The 20,535-nt window shown below is 43.5% G+C and overlaps 1 protein-coding gene across 3 annotated transcripts in view; it reads left to right on the top strand.

Annotated features, from left to right (window-relative positions):
* Nucleotides 1–3,626: 3,626 nt before the first annotated feature.
* The window catches only part of ZHX3 (zinc fingers and homeoboxes 3), a 77,403-nt gene continuing 60,494 nt past the window's right edge, over nucleotides 3,627–20,535 (top strand). Inside the window, exon 1 of one of the 3 annotated variants that reach the window (XM_084853969.1) lies at nucleotides 3,627–3,939. The gene's annotated coding sequence lies outside the window, so the exon portion shown is untranslated. The remainder of the gene's footprint in view (nucleotides 3,940–20,535) is intronic. The other 2 variants (XM_084853970.1, XM_084853968.1) reach the window with 2 other exon arrangements.

The following is a 20,535-nucleotide window of genomic DNA, read 5'->3' as shown; positions in this document are numbered from 1 at the left end:
TTCATAGTTGTAAGTACACAGAGACAGGAAGGGGTTCCTAAACAGAGGGGGCAGGGGTGAGAGACTGAACACTTTCCCTGTTTATCTGGCATAGGCTGTCAGTTTAGATGTGGCACTGAATGCCACTGTTTGAATCTTAACCTAAAGCAGATCTTTAGGATGGGAGAGCTAAACATTGCTGCCTCATTGAAATCAATGGGAGTCTTTCCAGTGACTCAGACACAGGGCCAAGACTATAGTTGGGTGTGCACAAATACATCATTAACTAAGCAGGTCATGCTGGGAAATCATCCTGAAATGGAAATAACAGGGATGCAGGAAGCATATTGGCACATATCTTTATTTATAAAGTCACACCCACATGCATGAAGCAAGTTGATGTTCTTTTGGCCTGAATTGTGTAGGAGGATAGGACTGATGGTTAGAAGCTTGATAAAATGTACTTTTTTTTTTTTTTAGAAATAGTGAATACATTGTTTATAATAAATGTAACTGGCTGTAACCAACTGTGTGATTTTCTGAAACTATTAACCTTTTTTTCAAAGTATAAGTAGTATCTACTTTTGTTGTTGTTGTTGTTGTTGTTGCTGTCACTGTATTTACTTCAAAAATCTGGCATAGCATGTTGATAAAAAAAATAAAATCAGGGCTACAGTCCAGTGCACACTTACCTGGAAGTAAGCTCCATTAAACACAATAAGACTTACTTCTGAGTAAACATGCATAGTTTTTCCAGTGCATATGTCAGCCTTCCCCAACCTGGTGCTATTCTGGCTGGAGGATTCTGGGAGTTGTAGTCCAACACATCTGGAGGGCACCAGGTTGGGGAAGGCTGGTATTTGTAATTATTTTTATTTATTTACTATCCATTTATTATTACATTTATATCCTGCCTTTTTTCCTCTGGGAAACCCAAGGTGCCTTTCATGAACCTCCTCTTCTCCATTTTGGTCCTCTCAGCAAACCTGTGAAGTAGTTTGGGCTGAGAGTCAGTGACTGGCCCAAAGTCCCCCAGTGAGCTTCATGGCTAAGTGAGGACTAGAACCCAGATCTCCCAAGTCCCACTCTAGTTATAGTACACTTGCTCTCTTCATACACATTTTGGTATACATCTCAGAGATGTAAGGAAAGGCACAGGAGATAGGTAGTTAACTATATATGTAGCTATCCTCCTTTCTGAGCCTATCTTCATGGCAGGAATGCCACACACTAAGAAATAAACCCAAAATGGCACTTGTGAAGCTGTTCTTAGGATTCTGACCAAACTACAATGAACCCCATCCTCCAATTATATTGCCATGTTGCATGGTCTTATTACATCAACTTAAAGAACTCCTGTGTCTAACGAACAAGTTGCTTATGCTGCAATCTTATACATACTTACCTGTAAGAAAATCTTACTGAAGTGAATGGAACTTCTAAGTAGACATGCATAGGATTGTACTTTTAAGGAAGTTGTGGAATCCTGTTCTCTGGGTCTTTTTTTAAAGGCACTGGGCAGGTATCTTGTAAACATGGTTTCATGACTTAAGAAAGCAAAACACCAGCAAAAAACTAGACACCATCTCTTTTGAGAACACTTCTGAAAAATTAATAGTTTCAGAAAATAACACCATTGTTTTCAAGCAGCAACATTAATTACAAGCAATGTAGAGACCATTTTAAAAGGGTACATTTTACTAGGCTTCTATCAGTCCCAGCTTAGTCCAGGCCAAAAGAGCATTGTATGTATCCCTCCTCCTAGAAGAGACTGCTCAGAGCCCTCACCTCTTTTCAAGACCTCCACCACTTTCCCCTGGTCTCCTGCTACATGGCACTTTCTGTTGCTTATCAGCTAGTGTCAGGGGACAGGATTGCAGTTGGCTAACGCAAGCCCAGCCCCCTGGGAAAGATAAGCAGGCAATTCTTCTCTCTGCTTTGTCATCTTTGTCCTCCTGTGCCTTTCTACATAGGATTGTGTGTTCTGAGGTGTACCAAAATGTGTATTTTGAAATGTGTATTTCAATAATGTTTTGGCCATGACTTTCCCATGGAAATGATTTGCTTATTGGCCTTGCTCACTATCATATTTGATCCTGTGGTCGGTTATAAGAAAGTAAGAAGAGCCATGCTGGACCAGATCAAGGGTTTATTTTGTCAAGCATTCTTGACAAAGTAAAGTGGCCAACCAGCTGCCTCTGGGAAACCCACAAGTAGGACATGAGTGCAAGGGCATCCTCCTGCTTGTATCCCCAGCAACTGGTATACTGCCTCTGATACTGGAGGTAGCATATAGTCATCATGACTAGTAGATGTTGATAGCCTTTTCCTCCATGCATTTGTCTAACCCCCCTTTTAAAGCCATCCAAATTGATGGGCATCACAACTTCTTGTGGTAACAAAGGCCATAGTTTAACTATGCACTGTGTGAAGAAGTTATATTAAAATAACCAGGTTGGTGGCTGGGTTACAGTGTCACACTGCAGCACAGGTACGCAGTAGGTGGTGGTGGGACCTGTCCTGGTCCCTGCACCAATTCACATGGTATATCAGCAGCACAGGTATCACATCCCCAAACTGTGCCCATTCACTACCCCTACACACACACACACACACACACACACACACGGTGGTACCATCTGCCTGATTTTTTTAAGAGGATATGTAATTCTGGGATGCTACTGTAAGGATCCGGGATGAATTACACAACTCTGGAAGGGAGCTTGTGGAGACGTAACAAGAGTTTATTTTGAATATCTTCGGTATCCTCCATTGGTGGTGTAGTTAGATAACTTTAGACTCTGAATATAACAATCTGGGGGTGAGGGCTCCTATTACTCGCTTCCTCAAAATGCAGTGGAGGCTCCGAAGTCAGTGGGGTGGCGAGTCTGCTCCGGGTTGCAGTCAGAACTCTAAAGGAGCTATCCAAGGTGCACCTTGGATAGCTCCTTTAAAGTAAGCTCCTTTAAAGTTTTGACTGAAACCCGGCATGGATTCGCCACCCCACTGACATTGGCGCACCAGCCTTCACTGTCAAAATGTAGTAAGCCAGCCTATCTGAGCTTGGGAGCCCGCCTGCTCATTCTGCTCAGTGGCCCCCAACCTCTGCCCTAAAGTCCTACCCTACTGGCACCACTGTGCATGTGTGATGTTTGACATACCAGCAGTTTCTCCCTTTTTGCTACAGCTGGGCATATGCCACCATTTAATATTTCTGCTCTGGTAAGTAGGAGTGTATGTGTGGGGAGGGGGAGAGACAGGGGCGTGCAATTTTCTTTTATTTGTGTTGTGTGTGGGGGGGGGGTCTAAGAGGACCTATTCTCCCCCCACAGAACGGAGGACCGGAGAAATGGAACGCGTAGAAATAATGGAAGGGGGAGGCCGGCAGAGCAGACAAACAACGTCGAGTTAGGAAGAAGCAGCCAGACTAAAACGATAGAGCCACCGAAGGCGCATCCAGAGCAAGAAACTCCCCGCTCCCCGCCCCGTCCTGCTCGCCAGCGCAGCGAAACAACGCCGCGCCAGCACTACTCGGCCTCCAAAGCGCATGCGTGCATACCGCCCCCCCCACTCTGGTGACGTCACCCCTCCCATCTTTGGGCCCCGGCTCCTCCTCCTCCTCCTCCTCCCCCTCCCCCCCGGTACACTTCCTCGCTCAAGATACAGTGTTGCAGACTGAACGCTGATTCCTCGGTTTGTCGCGCCCGCCCGCGCCGCGCTGTGCGGTGCAGCGCCCCGCTCCCCCGCCCCTCCTCCCCGCAGCGCGGCGCCTCCGCTGAGTGAGCCCACCCCTAGCCTTACGTTCGTTCCGTGGCGTCGGTTCGGCAGCCCCCCCCTCCCCCCCGTCTCCACGCAGGACTGAGCCACAGTCGCGGCCTCGGCAGCTGGGCGAGGGGACGCGCCTCTTTCACTGTCTCGCCTCGGACCGGCGAGCCGGCCGGGAAGCGGCGGCTGGAGGAGGTGAGTCCGGAGCCTCGTAGGCGATAGCCCTGCTTGCCCTGCCCCCAGCGAGCCTGCAACACCCCTCCTCCACCACCACCCCAGTCCTGGGGTGCTGCACCTTACCCTGCCCATGGGGTGGGTCCCACGCCTTGGATCCCAGCCCCTGGGGCTCACGCCCCCTGGAAAACCTGGCATTTCTCTCTCAACCGCCCCTCTTTCTGGCTCCGCTTCCCCGCACCCTCATTTTCACGTCCTCCCTTTCTCAGCCCCCCCCCCAACAGATCGCTTCTCCTCCATAAGACTCCTTCTCCATCCATATGGCCTCTTCCCTCTGCAAATCTTGTCTATAGTATCTCTCACCCCCCCCCGCCCCGTTTTGTACCTCTTTCCCACTTGCCTTTCCCCAAGACCGTGTTCTCCCCATTCCCACCCGCTTGGGCTCCCTGGCTGTCATTCCTTCTCCCCCCATCCCTTTCCGGGCACTCCCACCCTGCTGTTCTGGGCTGTGTCCCCCACTCTGGCATCCATCTCCCTTTGTCTTACCAGAGACACACTGTCCCCCCTGCCCCATACTACACCAACCCCTTTCTCAACCCCACAGGACTCTTAATTTATCTTTGCCTCCCCGCCCCCCTCCATTGCCATCCCATCTACTTATATACTTGGGTAGGTCGTGTTCTTTTTGAGTCTGTCTTTCCTCTTGTGTTTTTTGGCTCTCCTTACCTCTTTGCTATGTTATCTCCCCATCCCAGCCATACTCTGTCATCCACCCCCAGCTGTACACAGCTCATCCTAGGACTTTTAAAAACTCATCTATCCTTCTCTCCCCCCTCCCCTACTCTCCAAATATCCACTCTTACCATCCCACTGGAAAGCCATCTCTAAATCCATTCTCTAAAGATGGCTTTGATTTTGATAGCCTGTCTCTTGTCTTAAGAGGAATGGCAAAGAATAAGAGAGCAATATGTATGACCTTTGCTCAGCTTTTCTAGGTTTCTGACTTTTATGCCCCTTTGAAAAGTTATTTAATCCCGTTATTGTTGTTGTTATTATTATTATTGGTTTCTTTTTGCTCTTTTCCATTTCACTTCCAGGGCTACATTTCTTACTTATCTGCCCCCAGCAGGATCTTGTACTTGTATCTTTGTCCTTACTGGAGAGCCCCTTTTCATTGCCTGACTGCCTGCAAAATGAGGGAATATTGGTTTATTTTATAGGGTTGTTGTAAGGATTACAACTAGATATTCATGTGAAGTGCCTTGGACACTTGAAACCACTAGGCAATTGTTTGTTATTAAATATCACCACCATCATCATTGCTATAGATTTTTTTTTTAATCATCCATGTCATTGCCGCTCCCCCCACCCCCGTTTGGGTTCTGTAGCTGATGTCATATTTCCCTCCCAAGTCTTCCCAGATCCATCTTTTACTTCCCAGTTCCCACTGACTTTTAGATGAACTTTCAACTTCTAATAAGGTTTCTGTGGTATTCTGCTAGGCAGAGGAAAGGAAAGCTTTGAGAGCAATTTAACCAGGCCCCTGAGGATGCTGTCCTTGTAGTGAGCAAGAGCAATGTCCAGAGAGGTAACTGAGTTAGTTTCTTGCAGTGAAAACAACAAGGACTCCTATAGCACCTTAATGACTAACAAATTTCATGTGGCCTTAACTTTGTGGACTAGAATTCACTTAATCACACTCATGGAGTGCTGCCTATTAGCTACCGAGTTCTAAAGTCTTGGAACCACCACTGAGAAGGCCCTATTTCTTGTGCCTGCCATCCTGACCAATTGTAGTGATGGGCACAGGAGAAGACCCCTGAGGCAGATCATATGTATGGGCAGGATTAGATGGGTTATTTCCTTCAAATAACCTGGTCCCAACTGTTTAGTGCTTAAAGGTTAAGGCCAAAACTTTACTGGAATATGTGGCACAGTAGCGTAGGGTTGCATCACTCCATACTGCATGTTTGCTTGGACGTCGAGTTCCTCACCAGCTTGTGGTGAACAGTGGATTATCTGGGTAGTGTCTTGTTTATAACCCTGTCTCTCTCAGACAGGCAGATGACAACACCATCCATTTTGCAAGGTGCTGTTAGCGTCGATCAGGTCATAGTATGGCAACTGCATTTGGCATGTTAAAATAAACATTGGCATTTCTCTCTTGGTTCTTTCTCCTTAAGCACAGAACTTAACTTTCTTTTTAATGTTGATGCTTTTTAAAAAAAATATTTGTTTTCTTTCAGTTGGCAGTGGCCGCTTGGCTGGAGTAGTTGCCTACTAAAGTTCATGCCACAACACTTTTTGTCCCCGTTGCTTAGAAATTCTGCCAGTGTGTTGTTTTATGCTATGATCAGAACTAGCTGAGAAGTTGACTAATATGGTCGCTTCTCCTTCTAAGTACACCATGAGTTTAGCACAATTTTTTTCAGTGCAGTTTTGTATAGAGTGAATCAAGTTGTACACGGAAAATTAGGGTTCAAATCCTAGCTTTGCCTCTGTGGCCTTTGGCAAGACACATTACACATTACATACAGGTATATGTGACTTTGCCCTGATGTTGTTGTTGTTTTTAAATTAAAAACAGCTGGAAGAAGCTGCTGTCTTGAGTGGTGAACCAGCAACAGTATGTTTACCTCTTTCCCCTTACGCTGCCTTTACACACACACACACGCACACACACGCACGCCTGAGTGGCTTTTCTTCCCACAGGGGCAGAGGTCTAGAGGTTTGTATGTATTTCCCTCCAGTGATAAAAGCAGCTGGGAGCAACTTTGGGTAGAAAAATGGTTGGCAAGGACAGGTAAAGCTCCTTTCCCCTGCTTCCAGTTGTGGCTGCTTCTCATTTAAGAACCAAAGTCAAAGGAAAGTTACTCGCAACTGTGTATAGACTGGAGTTTAGCCTGTACCAATGGAATAATAATTACTTGTCTTATAGTCCTGGTTGGGTGATAACCAATGATACAGAGATACTTTTTTATTTATTTAACAATATTTATGAATCACTTACATGAATAGAAATGTCTATGCAATATACAGAACAAAACAGTGTACGATCATAAATACTGAATAACATTACTGTGTACAGCAGACAAGATTACCTTCCTTTCCAACATGCTTGTTGGTAAAAGCATATTCTCAGTCAGTGCCAAAAACTGAGAAGGGTCAGTGCCTCTCTAACTTGTATTAGTAGGGGGTTTCAGAGGGTGAGTGCTACAACACTAAAGTCCCTGATCCGAGTCATCATGGAACGGACCTCTGAAATCTTGGGTACCACCAGGAGGGTATCTCCTGATGAGTGCAGCAACAGAGGGGTAGCAGGTCAGGCAGTCTGTTGAGTAACCTCGTGCTGAGTTGTTTAGGGCTTTGTATTTGTATCATTTTAATATATTTTCAGTGCTTTGTATTGTTTTGCAATGGCCTTTGGCTAAAACTAATAAATCTGTCTGAAGCAGAGAACTACTTACCTTCATCTGATGGCAGATGAAAAAAAATTAAGGTGCATTCCCAGCACGATCCTATATGTGTCTATTAGTAAGGAAGCCCCATTGAGTTCAGTAGGGCTCACTCTCAGGTGAGTTGAGGGTTGTGGTCTAAAGGTCTTGCATAAATGATAAATAATAATAGTAATAACCCACTGCTTTGAAGTAGATCTCTTGAAGAATTTGTAGCAAGTACCCAAAGCAACACCCAGATCTTCTCATATTAACATAAAGCTGGGTTTTTTCTTCCCTTAATGCTGGGAACCAAACCTGGTACATCACAGATAGGAGGAGTGTTGTAATCAGCCCTTCTGCATTTATTGTCTAGGCAGGCAAGCTCTTCCTGGACTCAGGGACTCTTATTTGCACGTAGCTGACTGCAGAGGTTCTTGGGAATTGGAAATATTTGAGTGGGATTCCAGTCCCAGATGGAAAAAGCAAGTGCTGGGGTCTTGCGTCACTTTCACTTGGATGGTTAACATTTCTGGGAAATGACTGGTCTGATTATTATTTTTTTTTTTTAAACTGTCCTGCAGGTTTTAAAAAGGGAAGAGGTCCTTTTAGAAATTGAATGTTTTATATTCTACCCAACCATTTACCCCCCCCCCCTAAATATTTTCTCTTTATTTCTCTCCACTCAACCACCAACCCAAAAAGTTTCTAATCACAGATGTTGGGAACAAACATAGTGTAACCATTTATTCTTTCAGGCTTTTTTTCATCTGCAATTTTAATTTAGGTTTAGTTTACTCTGTGTTCTTTCCATGTGAGCACTTGTATTTCGTTAGTCCCGAACTCAGGATCATTGTGTCCTTAGAAACTTTGATGGCTAATTCTCTATGGATATGGAGGAGCCAAGAGTTTCCTCATGAGCTGGAACTCCTTATGGTGAATGAATTATATATATTTAAAAGCATGGAGGGGAACAAAAGAGCAACAAAATCAAGTGGAGCAGTGGAGAACCAACGAGGAGATGAAGGAAATGAATTTTAAAAAGAATTGCCTTTATAGCTGAAGATACGTTTGTTTAATTGTAGCTTTGTTGATTAAGTTGGTTGGCCACTGAAGTTCTGGGTTGGATTTTAGTTCAGGCATGATAATATTTGAACATTCATCTTCCTTCTTTCCCATATAGTCAATATTAGTACTCTTACAGTGTGATCCTTTGCATGCTTACTCAGAAATAAATACCCCTGTGGCCAGTGGAGCTCCCCCCAGGTAGGCAGGCATAGGATTGCAGTTTGAATGTACAAAGTACTGTAGGAAATTTATCTATCATACCTGTATGTTATTAACATTCATAGTGATACTTTTGCAAAACTATATCCATCTGTACAGGCTGGGAATTTAAGTGTATCTCCTTCAGTTGGTTGTCAGGCATCCAGGTCTGAGTGAATATATGGATGTGTATGAATCTGCCTTATCCTGGGTCAAAATATAGCAGAAGAGATGTTTTGCTTAACTGTAGCTATGTTGATTTGGTAGAGTAGCCACTGAAGTCCTGGGCTGCAATTCTAATTCTTGTATAATGATAACATTTGAAAATGTCATCATCGTACCTGAACTAGTGTGAACTACTAGTATGAACTATTCCATCTAGCCAGTATCGCCTACTGACTGGCAATGGCTTTCCATGCTCTCAGGTAAGGAATTGTTCCAGTTACCTCCTAACCAGTCCTTTAAACTGGAGATGCCAGGGGTTGAACCTGGGACCAGCTACATGCAAAACAGATGATCTACCTCTAAGCTATGGCATAGTGCATGTGCTTTACCTGTAGGTTGGGCCCATCCCATAGCTGAAATCTACATGGAATAGGCAAGCCAGCAGGTGGTCAGGCAATCTTGAGGGTTGATTATGAGCTGGCCTGACTAAGGAGTGCAGCAGATCTGGCAGACATATGGGAGACAGTGGCATGGGATTGACTTTCTGGGCTCATCGGTTTACCAGAACCAGGAAGATTCTGGGCTTTGGCAATGGTATCCTGGCTCGAATGGCCAGCAGTTCCATCCCTCAACTAATGGCCTTAGTGACACAGGAGGTAAGCAATTGATGCCTGACCTAATTCACACTGCTCCTTTATGGGAAGAAATTATTCTCAATGTTTCCATGCAGGGATGAGGACACACAGTGCACTGATGATGCCTTGCATGCAGAAGGTCGCATGTTCAGTCCCTGGCATCTCCAGGTTATGGTAGCAGGGGATGTGAAAGACTGCTGGCTGAAACCTCACTGCCTGGCACAGTAAATACTAGGCTAGTTGGACGGAGTATAGCAGCTTCCTAATATTCCCATTTGTTTGCGGAAATAGTAGAGCACATGCTTTGCATGCAAAAGGCCGCAAGTGAAATCCCTGGCATTTCCAGGCAGGGCTGTGAAAGGAAGCCCTAGAGGAGGGGTGATGTCTCAGTGGCAGAGCACTTGCCTTTCATGCAGAAGGTCCCAGGTTCGATCCCTGGCATCTCCAGGTAGGGCGGGAGAAACTCCTGCCTGAAACCCTGGAGAGCTGCTGCCAGTCAGTGTTGACAATACTGGGCTAGATGGACCAATGGTCTGACTTGGTATAAGGCAGCTTCATATGTTCCTGCAGGGCTCCAGGCTCCTCACAGCTCTGGGCAGTGCTTGTATCTCTGTGGGGATTTTTTTTAGTGTGGAATACTTTCTGTTTATATGCCACCTTTTCAGGATGGATACTAATTGCACTTTGTGAGGGCTCCACTTCTAGGTTTTGTCAAGGGAAAGTTAGTTTCATTCCCACTGCTCATCTGTGGGAGGAAACGATTCTCAACAGCTCCATGTGGGGTGGCAACATTTAAAAGTCACTTTCCACAGAAGTCATTCTGACTGTATGAAGAGTTTCTACATTGGTAACCTCTAGGAGTGTATGCCTCTGGCACAGACACTCTTCATGTGGTTCAAGGTGATTTTCATGGTGAGTAGCTTTCAGGTTTTATGGCTCACACATGAAGGTACCACCACACAGAAGAGATGTTTGCTGTAGGTTTTATTTTTATTCATACACCAGCCTTGATCCACAAAGAACTTAGGGCAGTGTATATAACATTATTAAAAAAAACCCAAGTCCAATATAATAACAACGATCAAATTATAAATTAAGAGGCATAAAATCTATTCAACCAGGAAACAACAAACACAAATCAATCAATTGAAAAAAAATTAAAATACTTGGACAGGAAGGAATGTTTTGATTTGGCGCTGAAAAGAAAGCAAGGTCTTCCCATCGTGTCCCTCACGACGTACGGAATGATACTGCATGGTGTGTTGTTCTGCCATCCTTCAGGTTACATGTTGCCAGCCATGCCTACTCATGACTAGAAATGTAAAATTTCTGGAAATGTTGAGGCCATGGGGGGGGGGAATTTATTGGAGGGAAAAATGGAAATTTGGGGAAAAACTGAAAAATAAGCAATACTTTTAGCGCCTTTACAGATCTAAAGTCACTTAGTTGCTTTATGACAGCCTTCCCCAACCTGGTGCCTTCCAGATATTCTGGACTTCAGCTCCCATCAGCCTCGGGCAGCATGGCCAATGGTCAGGAATGCTGGGCACTGTAGTCTAAAACATCTGGAGGGCACCAGGTTGGGGAGGGCTGCTTTAGGAACATAACGCAGCCTTTCTGTTTCTAAAGTTATTTTATGTATAACTTAGTTTGCTCATAACATTATCATTATATTTTAAAACCTCTAAAGTAAACTCAGTTAGAAAATTTGTAATTGTTGTCTGGATAGATTAGAACTACATTAAATGACTGCTACATCAGAAACACAGGACACTATAGATCAAAACCCATACTGTCAAGAATGCACATTTTACTCTCAAGAATGCACAATGGTGACTGTACTTACATGTTGGGGAATTGAGTATAAATGTCTAGCAGTAAAATATACTTTAGAGCAATATTTTTAATAAGCAATGAAAGAAATAACTATGCTAGGAATCTTACAGGGAGGATTAAAAACATTTCCCCCTCATGGGTTCATTATTACCAGACATTTTACATCTCTAGTCTTTCTATAGAAGTGTTTTTATTACATAGTTTTTAGAAATCATTTTGTAGGGAGTAAAGGCTGGGTAACAATATATAAATAATTTGTCTTCAGTTCTAAAAGAAAATATCTCATAATCCAAAGCTGTTTAATTTTTCCATTTTTTTTGGAAAAAAACAAAAATGGCCCTTGGGGGGGGAAAAGGGGAAAATGTTTTTTTCCCATTTTTTTCTGATTCTTTTCTGGGCCTTCACATCTCTGCTCAAGACTAAATTTACTGCAGAGTCAATGTGATGGTTGTGGGCTTTCATAGACATCTGATTAGCCACTGTGGGAAACCAGATGCTACACTGGCCTTTGGTTTGATCCAGAGGGGTTGTCTTATGTTAAGGAACAAAGCAAAATGATAATTTCCCAGAGGGTGCTCTGTTGGCCTCCTTTTGTTGTTAATAGCACATAAAATCCACGATAGTTTTTGTATCATTCATTTTCACAGCAGCCCTGTGAAGTAAACTGTTAATGTTTCTAGTATATGTATTCTGGAATTGAGGCTTAGAAATAGTGACTTGTCCAAAGCTAAGTTGGGATTTGAAACCACCTCATGAGTTCATTTCTGCCTTTCTGGCTTCTGATATATATTGCGTCTTGTCTATCAGTGAGAGAGGAATTGATAAAACCTGTTGATGCTGTAGTACAATCACAGTATTTGTAAATCACATTTCAGTTCTATAAATGATCGATGCAATCTGCTGCAATGTCTGTGGAACAGCATGATGGCAGTACCATTTTGCAGATGAGGAACTGAAGTAGGCACCATGCTGACAAACCCTGGTGGAGTTGGGATTAAAACCCAGGTCCAAAGTCAGTTTATCTTTTGGAAATATTGGCTGCCCAGCATTCATTTCTCTGATGGTTATACACTGGCCACGTTGGGTATGTCTTGAGCCCCAGGATGAGCTTTAGATCTCACTGTACGTGTAATGAACATGTTCTTGTGAACTGAAGGGAAAGGAGGGATAACTAATTTCTTTACTTCAATTAACCTTTGGAAAGTTCCGTGAACTTAGTCACTCTTAGTTACCATTTGCAGGTCGGGCACTGAAGCGGATAGGGTCAGAGTAAGTTACCCAAAACCACTCATGGGATTTGAACCCTGGTCCAAGGGGAACACTCTGTCCACTGTACCTCCATCTTGTATAGAAGTTCTCTGAGCCAATTTTGTGGCATATAAACAATTTTGTGAAAAAAAGAGCAGCTGCACAAGGCAATATTGACTGTTGAAGGGAGGTTATTCCTGAATTTCCATAGTGATCACCATCCTAGTGGATTTTTCCACAGTGAGAATTGGTTGTATTGTGTGTTCTGGGTTTGCTGAGAGCTGACTGCTTTGACTGGTTGAAACCATCTCTGTGTGTCTGCTTTTTGGACAATTTTAGAATGATAGGTTGTGTGTTAAAGCTAGAGGTTAAGTTTATTCGTTGCAGAAGCCATAGCATTTATAAATTTACTTGAATTAGGGTTATAACTCTAACTGATTAGGTAAAAGCCAAGGCAGTTATAGTGGAAACAAACTGAATTAAAAACTTCACAAACCAGCAAAAGTTTAGGAGGATCTTGTCAATTTCGAATGAGGTGTTTTATTGGACTAATACTTCTGTAAGGCTAAGAATATATTAGGGTATGCATGTTTAGACAGAAAAAAGTCATACAACTCCCAGCATTCAGCAGCTAGTCATGCTGGCTGGGGAATCCTGGGAAACTATACGACTTTTTTTTGTCTGAACATGTATAGGACTGCACCCTTAATCTTTTTACCTGCTGAACCAGTCTGTGTAATTAGAAAGTTGATGTACTTGGGAATCAGCACTACAAGAAAAATATTTCAGGGATGTTGGTGTATAGTCCAGAATGACTTCATTACACAGATGTGTAGCATTTTTCTTCTGAATTCTGGTTTTCACTTGTCTCTATTGGATCTTAAATGCCATATAGTATTTTAAAAACATGAAGTTAACATCTGCACGCGTTAGCAAAATAGCCAAGTCATTATTGGAATCCTCCTGTGTTTTCCTACAATTTCTTCCATCTTTTTTTTGTTCCACAAAAAAACCATTGAGGAAAAGAAGGAACAGCTGTACAATGTCTTGTGACTGGTAGCACTAGTAGCTGTCTACCTGGAAGCATCCAGAGTTTTAACATTCTCTCCTTGTGTTGGGGTTTTTGGTACTTTATTATTGTAGCAGAAACAGACATTGTTAATCATTGGTTCAGAAAATAATGTGGTTTAATTTCACTTTTATCAGTTAGATTAACCACACTTTTCTAGCTATGAGAACAAGAAACACATCTTTGGTGTGATATTAATCTTCCTGCAAGCTATTTTGATGTATGTTGTCTAAACCACACTCTCTTTCAGTATTAACACTGATGCTCACGGCTATTTCCTGAACCATATTTAAAAAAGCAGTGATGTTGTCTGCTGCTTGTCTTCTAAGTTCAAGGGGGCGTGTGCTCAATATTTGGGTTGAAGAATTCTTAAGAAAACCAGATCATCTTGGGAAACATAAAGACTACATGGAGGGTGGCGTATTTCCTTCTGAGTCAATAATGACTCAGTTGTTCTAGCACAGTGCTTCAGCCTTAATGTGCTAATGCTGAGCCATCTGGCTCAATAATCTTTCAAAGTAAGATATTAGCCATTTCCAGATTTGTCTATTCTCTTTTGAGAGTAGACTTGTCACTAGTAAGGCTGCTTTATCCCTCTACCACTTTTGAATCTTGCTTACCTTCTGGGAAGGTTTCTGTGCTTTTTGATCTTTATCTTATATGCTGTCTAGTTGTTTTTTTTTTTGATTAAGATAACATTTTCAAGAGTTCAGATGCAGATTGGAATGACTTGCCAGAATTAGGTTGCTGAATGTTAGAAGAATTTTTGTCCTAAATAGATGTTAATTGTTACCATTGTTTGATGGGGAACTTTTACCTAGGATGTGTAAATCAATCTACCAGTGGGGTTCAGGGTGGATTCTATGAAAGACTGACTGTTGAATAAAAAATATTCAATATGTGACTGAAAGGTTGCCTGCACTCATAAAGCCCACTGACAGGTATCCCTTTCTTCTCATCCATGTGGGAACAAATGATACCGCCAAGCGGAGCTACGAAGAGATCACGTCAGACTTTGAAGCTTTGGGAAGGAAACTCAAGAACTTGGGGGCCCAGATAGTTTTCTCATCCATCCTTCTAGTAGTTAGAAGAGGGATAGAAAGGGAACGAAAAATCCTCCGCGTGAATGACTGGCTACGAAGGTGGTGCCGACGAGAGAGATTTGGATTCTGGGACCACGGGCTATACTTCCTGGAAGATGGGCTGTTGGCTAGGGATGGGTTGCACCTCACAAAGGATGGGAAGAATGTGTTTGGCCACAGCATGAAGAACTTCATCAGGAGGGCTTTAAACTGAATCCTATGGGGAAGGGAGATGTAATGTTGGGGGTAACAATGGACATAGGCGCATGCACTGCAATGGAGAGAACAGCTCTGATAGCGCCCAATAATAGTCTTCAGACACATGTAGGAAGAAAGCCAGACTATGAAGCACATGGTCTTTGATGTCTATATACTAATGCCCAGAGGATGGGAAACAAACAGAACAAACTTGAACTCTTAATACAAGAGGGAAATTATGACCTGATAGGTATAACAGACTTGGTGGGATGACCCTCATGACTGGAATACAGCAATTGAAGGATATAACTTGTTCAAAAAGAACGGGAGGAACAGAAAGGGAGGTGGGGTTGCACTGTATGTGAAAAATACATATCTCTGCACAGAAATACAGGAGGAGGAGCTTGGTAGCCCCATGGAGAGCATCTGGGTTGAAAGAAATGGAGCAAAGAATAAAAGAAACCTGGTGGTCGGAGTCTACTACCGGCCACCCAATCAAGGAGAAGACAAGGATGAAACTTTGGAAAAGCAAATGCCAATGTTTTAAGGAAGCATGAGGTAGTAGTAATGGGGGACTTCAATTTCCCCGATATTTGTTGGGAGACAAATTCTGCAAAACATGGCCCCTCCAGGAAATTTCTGGCTTGTGTGGCAGATAACTTCCTCCTACAGAAAGTAGAGGAAGGAACTAGAGGATCGGCTATCCTTGACTTGATCCTAACCAACAGAGATGACTTAGTGGATAAAGTAGCAGTTACAGGAACTCTGGGGGAAAGCGACCATGTTGTACTTGAGTTCTTGGTTCTAAGGGAAGCAAAAGCCGAGTGTAGTCAAACGCGTACCCTGGATTTTGGGAAAGCTGATTTTCATAAACTCAGAACAATGATCAGTAAGGTCCTATGGCAAGCGATGCTAGCGAGAAAAGGAGTCCAAGATGGGTGGGAGCTTTTAAAAAAGGAAATTCTCAAGGCACAATCACAAGCAATTCCAACAAGAAGAAAAGGTGGAAGACAACAGAAGAAGCCAATGTGGCTTCACAAAATGCTTAGGGATGACCTGAAAACAAAAAAGGACACATATAGGAAGTGGAAAGAAGGCCAAGTAACAAAGGAAGAGTACAGGCAGATAGCAGAGAATTGCAGGGATGGTGTCAGGAAGGCTAAAGCTGAGAATGAGCTGAGGTTAGCAAGGGATGTGAAAAACAACAAAAAGGCTTTCTTCAGCTACGTGCATAGTAAAAGGCAGAGGAAAGAAATGGTGGTTCAGCTATTAAATAAGGATGGCAAAACGATAACAGATGACAAAGAAAAGGCAGAGGTGCTCAATTCCTACTTTGGCTCAGTCTTCTCCTGAAAGAGGGTCTATGACCCCCCTGGCAAAGGCGAAGTACAGGCTGAAGGGGCAGGATTGCAGCTTGAGATCGACAGGCATATGGTCAAGGAACACCTCATTACTTTGAATGAGTTCAAATCTCCAGGGCCAGATGAACTGCATCCTAGAGTCATAAAGGAACTGGCAGAAGAACTCTCAGAACCGCTGTCTATTCTCTTTGAGAAATCATGGAGGACAGGGGAAGTGCCAGATGACTGGAGGAGGGCTAACGTTGTCCCTATCTTCAAAAAGGGTAAAAAGGAGGAACCTGGGAACTACAGACCAGTCAGTCTGACATCAATCCCTGGGAAAATTCTGGAGCAGATGATAAAGCAATCCATCTGGAAGCACCTTGACAACAATGCCGTGATTACTCGAAGCCAACATGGATTTGTCAAAAACAAGTCCTGCCAGACAAATCTGATCTCATTTTTTGATCAAGTAACTTCCCTTGTAGACCGTGGGAATGCTGTAGACATCATATACCTCGACTTCAGCAAAGCTTTCGACAAAGTGCCCCATGATATCCTGATGAGCAATCTAGCTCAAAGTGGGCTAGATGAAACAATGATCCGGTGGATCCACAGTTGGCTACAGAATCGGACTCAAAGAGTGCTTATCAGTGGGACCTTCTCAAACTGGGCAGAGGTAACGAGTGGGGTACCGCAGGGCTCAGTCCTGGGCCCAGTGCTCTTCAACATTTTTATTAATGACTTGGAGGAGGAGGTGCAGGGAATGCTGATCAAATTTGCAGATGACACAAAATTGGGAGGGATAGCTAATACTTTGGAAGACAGAAACAAAATTCAAAGTGATCTGGATAGACTGGAGCGCTGGGCAGAAAACAACAGAATGCCAAAAAAAGAAACCAAATGCACAGTTACAAGATGGGGGATACGTGGCTCAACCACACTACAAGCAAGAAGGATCTTGGAATTGTTGTCGATCACAAGCTGAATATGAGCCAATAATGTGATGTGGCTGCAAAAAAGGCAAATGCTATTTTGGGCTGCATTCATAGAAGCATTGCTTCCAAATCCCGGGAAGTACTAGTTCCCCTCTACTCAGCACTGGTTAGGCCTCATCTGGAGTACTGTGTCCAGTTCTGGGCACCACACTTTAAGAAGGATGCAGACAAACTGGAGAGGGTTCAGAGGAGGGCAACAAAGATGATCAGGGGACTGGAAACAAAGCCCTATGAAGAGAGACTGAAAGAACTGGGCATGTTTAGCCTTGAGAAGAGAAGAGTGAGGGGAGATATGATAGCACTCTTCAAGTACTTGAAAGGTTGTCACAGAGAAGAAGGCCAGGATCTCTTCTTGATCATCCCAGAGTGCAGGACACGGAATAATGGGCTCAAGTTACAGGAAGCCAGATTCTGGCTGAACATCAGGAAAAACTTCTGACTGTAAGAGCAATACGACAATGGAACCAATTACCTGGGGAGGTGGTGGGCTCTCCCACACTGGAGGCCTTCAAGACGAGGCTGGACAGCCATTTGTCAGGGATGCTCTGACTTGGATTCCTGCATTGAGCAGGGGGTTGGACTCGATGGCCTTGTAGGCCCCTTCCAACCCTACTATACTATTCTATGATTCTATGAAATGAACTGGCATGAATTCATCCATGGTTTGCTTTGTGTTAATTGAAGTTGAATATAGCAGGCTAGAAACTTACATGTCCAAAACTTTAATTCTGATACTTCAGGTTCATTACCATAGTTAGACAGTTAGAGTGCTGACAGATGCTACTGACATTATTTTCAAATAATAGAATGGGATCTGGTGAGCTTATGCCAACAACTACCCACAAATTTCTTGCTAATATCAAATTTTGTACTTCTTTTTGATGGCGGTAACCTGCATTCTTATGGTGGTAGTCTCAGTTTTCCTGAGAGTTTGCAATCAATAGACTGTTCTCTCACCAGAAAGAATACCCATTTTGTGCCAAATCAGTATACCAGTTTTCCCAATACATTTTATTAAAATTATCTATCCTGCCACTCCCTGTGTTTGTCAGGTCTATCCCCTTCTCTGATTGCTTGGTATGGACGTGTGGCGGGAGGGCCCATAGCTCAGCAGTAGAGCTTTACATGCAGAAGGTCCCAGGATCAGTCTTTGGTATGTCTCAATAAGGCGGGGAAAGACCCTTACCTGACACACTGGCCAGCCACTGCCAGTCGGTATGGACAATACTGAGCTAGATGGAGCAATACGGACCAATGCTGTGATTCTGTATAAGGCACCTTATGCAGTCTTAAACATATTTTATTGTATGCATTTTTTTTGCTACTGGAGATGATCCCACGGTGGATAGGAAAGCAGGGAGATCAATGTTATTTGTCTTGGGAATCACTTCCAAAGTAAGTTGTTTGTGCATGTGTTACATATATGCTTTTTGCTGACTCTACAAGGTAGCATGGTTTCAGAAAATTCATATAATTAGGGATAAGGAGAAATTATGGTGCAACCCACAGTTGGACATTTCTGTTTTCATGGCATGAAGAGGTTGCCACATTCATTATAGCACCAAACTGACACCGCTGTCTGAACTGGATAGCTTGGGGTGGGCATATTTGGAATTTTGCGTGTTGTGGCTCTCACAAGATGGGTGCCATTGGGGAAGCTTGCCTGTTTATAAAATGGCTGCCAGGATTGGCATGGCCAGTCACAAAACACTCCATACCCATGTTAGATAAAAAGTTCTTGTTTTCGGTTTAGAAGAAAAGGATGCCAGGCAGGCAGCAGTGGATCCAACACTATTTTATTGAACGTTTTGCAAAACGGGTGCAGAGCAGTCTGGACCCCGAGACACGTGTGCAAAAACCTTTTATACCATATCACTTCTATTGTTCTTGCCAGTAACCAATGAAACAGTCAGTATCAGCTTACCAAGTCAATAGCCAATAAACAGTCAGTATCAGCTTACCAAGCCGTTAGTCATGAGCACGTCATTATGGTTCTCCTTTTGGCTTCGCCCACATTTTTCCCGCCACTCAGGCTCCTACGTAACTGAGGCGCCAACGGTCATGGAGTCTCTTTTTTTCTAACAATTCCCTCCTTTAAGTCTTTACTCCCGTCTTAAAGCGTTTAAAACGGAGCCTCTTTATTGGTACAATAAAGCAAGAGCATCTGTTTTGACAGAGCGGTTTCTATCAGTCGCTGGGATAAGCCTCTAACACAGGGGATAATGCAACAACCAAATAATACCAGAACTCTTACTACCACTACAAGCGAGATAAGGATTGAGGCTGCTAGGTGTTTCCATTTTTTAAACTACTTTTCTAACCAGGCGGTCACGGGGTTGTTAATCCCCGAATTCTCGGCTAATTCTTCAGATAAGGCGTTGAGGCCCTGCAAAGCCCTTGTTAACGTGCCATCTGGGGCAGTGTTGTTAGGGATGAAGGTGCAACACCGTCCACCTAGCATGACACAACCCCCCCCCTTTTTCTGCTAACATCATATCAAGAACACGCCGATTTTCCCAAGCCATTTGGCTGGTGGCATCTAGCTGCTCAGCCAATCCTTTTACAGCATCTCGAGTATAGTTTATAAATCTCTGTTGATTATAATAAACGTAATTGATCCAATCTACATTTTTGTTAATGGTCACCCACCAAAACAGGGTAGATTCAAATCCTGCAGCAATTTGATTTCTTCCTTTGAACTCATCTGGCACTCCCCTTGGTACTCTTATGGAGTCAATGTATATTTGATCATCAAAAGGGGTTACTGATCGTTTCTGCTGGGGTTGGCTAGTCTTCTCTGCTGGATGATATGCAATTGAAAAGGGGACTGCCAACTGAACTAACCCACAAGCTCCAGACCAATTGGAGGGCAATACCTCATACAACTCTAGACCACCACAATACCACCAGAGATCAGCCCGTGGGACTGAAAGGGAGTTATTCCTAAAGCGGGTGGAATTAACACATCTTATTTTACTCGTCAGGTTCCCTATATGCCCCTCTGTGTCTGCAAGGTTTCGGTGTATGCATCCGGTATGGTTTCTTCTTTGCAAGAAGACTGTGGAAGGTCTGACACGATCCTTTAATTTGAGTGGGGGGTATAATTTATTGAGAGTTTGGCATTCCTCCTCTCCCCATGCATCAGGGTGTTGGAACAAACGGATCACGCAGGTGAGGAGGGAAGGAGTGTCCCACCCCAGAGGAAAAGGCAGCACCTTTGCTACTGATCTTCCTGTGGCACAAACAAAACAGTCAGACTTATTTAAGGACTTGGCTGTATACTTTATCCACTCTAACCACACATTATCAGTTTCCTCTGTTATTGGGATTCCTAACCTGGTTCTCC

This window comes from Heloderma suspectum, chromosome 4, assembly GCF_057233095.1.
Source record: "Heloderma suspectum isolate Gila_16-S chromosome 4, 16-S_ref, whole genome shotgun sequence".
NCBI classification, from domain to species: Eukaryota; Metazoa; Chordata; class Lepidosauria; order Squamata; family Helodermatidae; genus Heloderma; species Heloderma suspectum.
Note: the sequence above shows the minus strand (reverse complement) of the source record. Positions and strands in the feature narration are given on the sequence as shown.